This window comes from Centruroides sculpturatus, unplaced genomic scaffold (assembly GCF_000671375.1).
Source record: "Centruroides sculpturatus isolate CEXI.00-Female unplaced genomic scaffold, Cexi_2.0 scaffold2687, whole genome shotgun sequence".
Lineage (NCBI taxonomy): Eukaryota > Metazoa > Arthropoda > Arachnida > Scorpiones > Buthidae > Centruroides > Centruroides sculpturatus.
Window position 1 is genome coordinate 13,987 of NW_019387086.1, and position 6,888 is coordinate 20,874.

A 6,888-nucleotide genomic window follows, 5' to 3' on the forward strand; every position below is an offset into this window, starting at 1 on the left:
GCAAGAGGTAGAGGTATATTGGGATTAAGCCTCGATCACTAGAGCCGCGAATTCCAGAGAGGCATTGAAACACCTTGAAAAGATAGAGATACATAAGGCACACATAAGTAAGGGATGCATTAATCATAGAGATGCGGAAGGGTTATCTTATGCCTGGAAATCCTTTTACAATAACGCAGATTAACACCTTGTAATCAACGTATATTCTCCCCCCCCCCTTTTTGGCAGCTTTATTATTTTTTATGTTATCTTCAAGTTATTTATAGATTTTCAGAAGACGCAAGTCCGATGAAGTACTCATGCGCATTTCGGTTTCTGTTTAATTTGTATTTCATGCGTTCTTTTTTAATATTGGTTCAACTGAAGATGGCCGTTTAAAAACGGTTGAAAATGTTTTTATTAAACATTATTTATTGCTGGATAGTTAAAGGTTTATTTTATTTTATTTATATTATTCATTCCAGTATAAGTTCTCGTTTTTATTTATTTATGTACTGTATTAGACTTACAGTACCTAATTTACATACTGTACAGACGATAGTAAACAACTTACTCACCTAAACACTCTGTAGCGTGGCGCTGGATGGCGGAAAGTATATATATAATTTTAATAAAGTTACAATAAATTAAGTTAATATATAATTATANAATTAAATTTATAAAATTCATAACATCATAATTTTTTGATTTGCTTCAGATGATAATTTGATAACATTAGAACTTACAATAAAATTAACATAGTTTATGAATAACTTACTAGGATATTGTGTGACTTTGTCATTTTTGAATAGAATTGAGGCAGAGCCAGGCAGAAAGTGATCCTTGCATTTGTTAGGCACAAGAGGTGATCCTTGTATGAACAGGTGAACTTTGCATTTGCTGCACAAAATATGCTATGCTTGTACCTATGTATGTGGTTAGAGCATTTGGCTTCAGGGGCAAACTTAAATATGGCACCTTTTGGATAAGCCTTTCATTAGTCTGTTACAAACTTAAAAATTATAAAATTACTTTTTATTAATATAATGCCTATTATATTTCATAATATGTATAATTTTTCATACTTGTTTGTGACAATTTTCTATGAATTTGTAAGTTTGTCCATGTGCTCTTGGCAGGCACCCCTTCTGTCCCTGCCTTGTCATGACCTTGCTTGTATCTACAAGCCACGGGAGAGGCAATCCTTGTACTGGCCAGGTACAGAGAGGTGATCCAAGAATAAAGCAATTGCCATTGATCGTTTTGTTGATTTTTTGCATCTGTTAGTGCTTGCAATGCTGTTTTTTTTATTTTTTTCCTTAAATTCTGTTAGGTATACTCAAGTGCATCAGGAAGCACAGACATTGTTTTTTTGACTTCACTGTATATCGAAAATGAAGTCATGGACTCAAATTAAGTAATAGAATAGCAAATCTGGAGGTGCAGATGAAGCAGTTGGGTGAATCCGTGTCGTCAACGATGGAGTATATTAAGGAAGGCAAAGGCCCCAGAAAAAAATATGACGAACCTCGTAGATGCTACTCATGTGGTGAGAAGGGGCATTTGTCTAGACCAGTGATGGACAAACTACAGCCCGTGGGCCAGATGCAGCCCCCTGAAATGTTCTCTCCGGCCTGTGCAACATTATTTCTAATCTGACGAATAAAAAAGAATACAGGCTATAAGAAAAATAAATATTTTTGACTTTTTTCCTCTCTCTCATTGTTTATTAGTGATATACAAATTTATTGACTTATCCTAGATATTGGAATGTTATATTGAGAGTGAGAGGCACTGGCTGCTGGCAACTTTGTAGTGAAACTGGCAATGGAGCCTCCTCGCAGTAGCTACCCCCTCCATTGTGGCTAGATATCAAAACATGTTTCTTGATTCAGACCTGTTTTAGCGTTGTTGGTTTGTTAGTTTTACTCTGCATATTGCGAAAAATTTTAGCCCTAAGATGTTATCTAAGAAACATAAAGCTGATTCTGAGTGCCGTGTTTTCAAAGATGAATGGACTTGGAAGTACTTTTTCACAGTTTTTAGGGATAAACCACTATGTCTCATCTGCAATGAAACTGTAGCAGTCTACAAAGAATATAACATTTCATGACACTTCAACTCTAAGCACAACAATGTCAAGGTTAGAGCCATGACTGAAGAAGAAAGAAAACAAAAAGCAGAAGATCTAAGCAAAAAACTATCAGGTCAGCAAAGTATTTTCAAGAAAGGAAATAGTTCTCAGCAAGCAGCTACACGTGCAAGTTATGTTGTAGCATACAATATTGCTAAAAGTAACAAAACTCTCACTGATGGAGAGTTTGTTAAACACTGCATGTTCAAAGTTTGCAATATTTTATGTCCTGACAAAAGAAAAGATTTTGAAACAATAAGCTTATCTCTGAAAGCAGTGACTTCTTGAATTGAAGCAATAGATGAAAACATATTATCACAGTTGGAATCAAAGATTGGCCAATTTAAATTCTTCTGCTCAATTACTATGGATGAAAGCTCTGATATAAATGATACTGCACAGTTGCTATTATTTATAAGAAGTGTTGACAAAAACTTCTGAATTACAGAGGAACTAGCATGCATGAGGTCATTGAAGAGAACTACAACAGGGTCAGATATTTTTCATGAATTTATGGAAGAAATTTCAAGTTTGAAAGTACCTATAAATGGTTAAATGTAGCATAAATTGCATATGTAGTATAACAACAGATGGAGTGAGAAATATGACAGGGAAAAAAATCTGGATTTGTTGGGATCTTTAATGAAAAATATCCAGATAACAATGTTATATTTCTACATTGCATCATACATCAAGACGCCCTGTGTAAATCTGCTTTGGATATGAAACCTGTGCTTGTTATTGTGAAACTGGTTAATGCTATTCAATCTCGAGGGCTTGCTCACAGACAATTTCGGGAGTTTCTAGAATCCATGCAATCTGGTTACTCTAATATATTGTACTACTCGAAAGTAAGGTGGCTTAGCGCAGGACGCATCTTCGAGCGAGTTTGGCAGCTGAAAGACGAAATAGTGACATTCTTCCTTGAGAAACAGGGGTCTGTAGAGTATAAAATCCTGGAAGATACTGCATGGCTTTTGGATTTTACATTTTTTACGGATCTTCTCTGCCACATGAACAAGTTGAATGTCAAGATGCATGGCAAAAATCAATTTATTGATGATATCTGGGGCCATCTGAAAGGTTTTAAACTACAGCTTGTTCTATTTGCGAATCAGCTTGCTAAGAATGACTTGTTTCATTTTCCAAGGTTGAATTTAATAGCCCCAGTGATGAAGGAAAAGCTTAAGAGTTACGTCTGAGAAACTCCATGATGAATTTGAACAAAGATTTGAAGACTTCAGTGTCATTGAAAACGACTTAGAAATTTTCAGTATGCCTTTTAATGTGAACTGTGAAACAGTGAAACTGGACTTGCAACTTGAATTGATTGAATTACAATGTAACACTCAACTTAAACAGTTGTTTCTTAATGTTCCAAAATTAGAGTTCTACAAGTCCTTGTCAAAATCCACTTTCCCAAATCTGATATCTCATGCCCAGAAAGTTACTGCTATGTTTGCTTCATCATATATATGTGAACAGATGTTTTCTACAATGAAACTTCGAAAGAATTGCCTTAGAAACAGACTGACAGATGAACATTTAACTTCTCTTCTAGCATAAGTGCATCCCAGTTCGAACCAAATTATGAGAAACTCTTAGAAATGCAGTCACAGTTTCATTCATCATATTCTCCTTCATAGTCTTTCAGTCATTAATAGGGCTTAGTATCGCAAATAATACAAGAATTTTGTAAAATGTATCATTGTTATTTTTTAATAAATTATATTTGCCCACCTAAAGATTTTTTCCTTTCCCTTGGTCCCCTCTTTAAAAAGTTTGCCCATCACTGGTCTAGACAATGCCACCATAGAAGGAATTTAAACTAGTCAATGGTCATTTGGATGGGCAGGAAAATGACCGACTTGCTAATATAGAACTGACCAAGCAAATATACCTTACTAAACATGGTTTATCAATCATTGTTGGTAAATTATTAGGATGGAAGGTGAATGGGCTTGTTGACACAGGGGCTGAAAGAACCGTTATAAAGGACGAGCTTACTGACTGGGTGAGGTTAAGGAATGAGAATTGGGTTGCCCATAACGGTACGTGTATTAAAGGTATGACTGGGACGATTATCAATAGCGACAAAGCCTTACTTGCTAAATGTAGTTTTAGTAATTAGAGTGAGATAGAATTAAGAATCCCTAGTGTAAAATTTCCAGAAGGTGTTGATTATGAAATCATTTTTGGAATGGATATTATTAGTGAATACCCAGGAATACTGGCTGAGTTAGGTCTGATAAGTAAACCGGGTCGAAAGGAAGGGAATAAAGATTTCTATATAAACATTAATAATGAGGCATATTCAAACAAGTGTGAGTGGAAACTTGGTTGTATTGATAAACAGACAAGAGAGAGAGTAATGGAAGTATTAAGTAGGTATCCGAATGCAGTTGCGGATGAGGTTACTGATATTTCTAGCTCAGTTAACTATATGCATTCCGTAAAGTTAGTGTCTGACCGCCCCATTAATATAAAACAATATCACATTCCGTATAATTATTTACCGGCCCTCAAGAGGAAGGTTGGTGAATTAGTGAAGGCAGGTGTCTGTGAAGAAAGTTCCTCTAGTTGGAACTCCCCGATCCATGTCGTCCACAAAGATTCCAGGGAAATCTGGGTTACCTTTGATGTATGGAAAATTAATGAAATTACTGAACCCCAGCTATTTCTAATGACTAGAATTGATGATATTTTTTCTTAGTTAGAGGGCAACAAGTTTTTCTCTGTTTTAGACTTAAAAGCGGGATATTTCCAAATCCCATTAGATCCGAAGGTCAGGCACATCTTTTCATTTACCACACCTTGGGGGAAGTATGCCACAAGGAGGGAAGAATAGTGGCTGATTCTTCCAATTCGTCATGGCAAAGGTCCTTGGGAGGTTTATTGGAAGTAACTGTTTTGTTTTCCAGGATGACGTAGTGTTATTTTTTAAGACGTTGGATGAGCACCTGAAACTTCTTGAACAAGTAATAGAAACTTTAATAAATGAAGGTCTTAAGGTAATCCCTAGGAAATGTCAAATCTTGGCTAAGGAGGTTAAATATTTGGGGCACATATTGAATAACAAAGACATAAGGCCTGACACGAGAAATGTTGAGTCTATACGTCAGATTAAACAACCTAATAACACCAAGGAAGTGAGGAGCTTTTTAAGGGCAATAGGGTTCTTCCGTAGTTTTATCTCATCCTTCTCTGATATTGCAGCCCACTTAATCAACCTGACAAAGAAGGATAAGAGGTTCATGTGGGACTCCTGTTGTCAAGATTCATTTGAAAAGTTAAAGGTCATCACATCTCCACCTTTGTTAGCTCACCCTGATTTTTGCAAACCCTTTTATTTGCATACGGATGCATCCGACAGGGCAGCAGCAGGCGTTCTAGAGCATGAGCATAATGGGAAATTAGCCCCGATTGGCTACTATAACAAAAGATTTCAAGAAGCGGAATTAAATTAAACTGTTTCACAATAGAGAAAGAGTGCCTTGCAATTATCCTTGCCTTAAGACATTTTAAATACCTTGTACTAGGGTAAAAGATGATAATAATATCTGATTATAAGCCGTTAATATTTCTAAGTAATATCAAGAACAGAAGTCGCCACCTGATGCGTTGGGTGATGGAATTGATGGACTATGATATCGAAGTCAAACATATTAAAGGTGTGGATAATATCGTAGCAGACCTTCTGTCTAGAAACGTTGATATTAATCACATTGATATAGACATCCCTTGGTATAGAATCCCAAGTAAGGAGGAACTAGGGCAATCTCAAGATCTTGACGACATATTTAAACCTATAAAAAGGGATATCTTGAGAAACCAGGGTGATACTGACCTTACCGATAGGTTAGCTAATTATAAGGTCATAAATGACTGCCTTTATAGGACGGAATTCTTAAAAGGAAGGAATCAGTATGTGGAAAAATTGTGTGTGGAGGAGGTCATTGATAAGATGTTAATTAAAGCCATTCATGAGAACCAACTCTTTGGGCATTGGGGTTTGATAAAAACCATTAAGAATATAGAAAGGAATTATTTTATTAAGAGACTCAGGCCTAAGGTCGAGGAAGTTATCAAATCTTATGAAAAATGTCAGATTTATAACATCCATAATGGTAAGGTCCCGTTCCAAGCCAATGAGACGGCAGAGAAGCCATTCCAGAAAATAGCCCTTGACATAATTGGGTCTATTCATGTTTCAAAAAAGGGAAATCAGTTTATATTGGTTGTGGTTGATATTTATACACGGTTCATGGAGGCTCACCCCTTAAAAGACCAGACAGCTTGGTCTATAAGCAACATACTCTTCGATCAAGTAATTTGTAGGTATGGGGTGCCTGAGATGATATTATCAGATCGGGGACAAATTTTCTATTTTCATTATTTAATGATTGTTGCAAATGGCTGGGGATAAGGTGCAATATCACTACCTCTTATAGACCTTGCTCGAATGGTATGTGCGATGTGCAAATAAATCCTTGATAAACATGATTGCTAAGTCAGTGGGCAAGGAAGGCATTGAATGGGATGATTTAATTCCCTCAGCGTGTTTCGTATATAATAATACTTACCATTTGTCCATTAAGGAATCACTGGCCTTCCTCTTATTTGGCATCGATCCATGTACCCCTGCTTTAGATTGCCTCCCCAACCCAGTCTCACAAGGGAACTGTCGGAGTGGCATCTAATAAATTTTAATAAAATTTAGTTAATAGTTACGTTAAAAGTATACAAACTCTATATTAAATTTGTAGTATTCACTA

At 36.1% G+C, this 6,888-nt stretch overlaps 1 pseudogene; it reads left to right on the plus strand.

The window, feature by feature from the left end:
- The first annotated feature begins 665 nt into the window (after positions 1 to 665).
- LOC111616145 lies at positions 666 to 3,387 on the plus strand (annotated as a pseudogene).
- The last annotated feature ends 3,501 nt before the right edge of the window (positions 3,388 to 6,888 follow it).